The sequence below is a fragment of the Buceros rhinoceros genome, unplaced genomic scaffold (assembly GCF_000710305.1).
Source record: "Buceros rhinoceros silvestris isolate BGI_N320 unplaced genomic scaffold, ASM71030v1 scaffold24871, whole genome shotgun sequence".
Taxonomy (NCBI): Eukaryota; Metazoa; Chordata; class Aves; order Bucerotiformes; family Bucerotidae; genus Buceros; species Buceros rhinoceros.
Window position 1 is genome coordinate 2,810 of NW_010396291.1, and position 233 is coordinate 3,042.

Consider the following 233-nt stretch of genomic DNA (forward strand, 5'->3'; position numbering starts at 1 on the left):
ACTGGTACACACCAAGCTCCAGGCACTGCCCTGCAGCGCAGCAGCATCCGGCCCCCGGATCGGGACGTCGGGGTGATGGCTCTCCTCGTGCACGCTCCGCTGTATTGTCCTGTCCTGACATTTGGCCTATCAGAGCCTGGTTCCCTTGGGTGCTTGATGGCAGGATTGGGCCCCTGCTCTGCCTCCCACCTGCCTGTGGCCCCGGGGCCGCTGGCTCCTCCCCGCCACTCTCC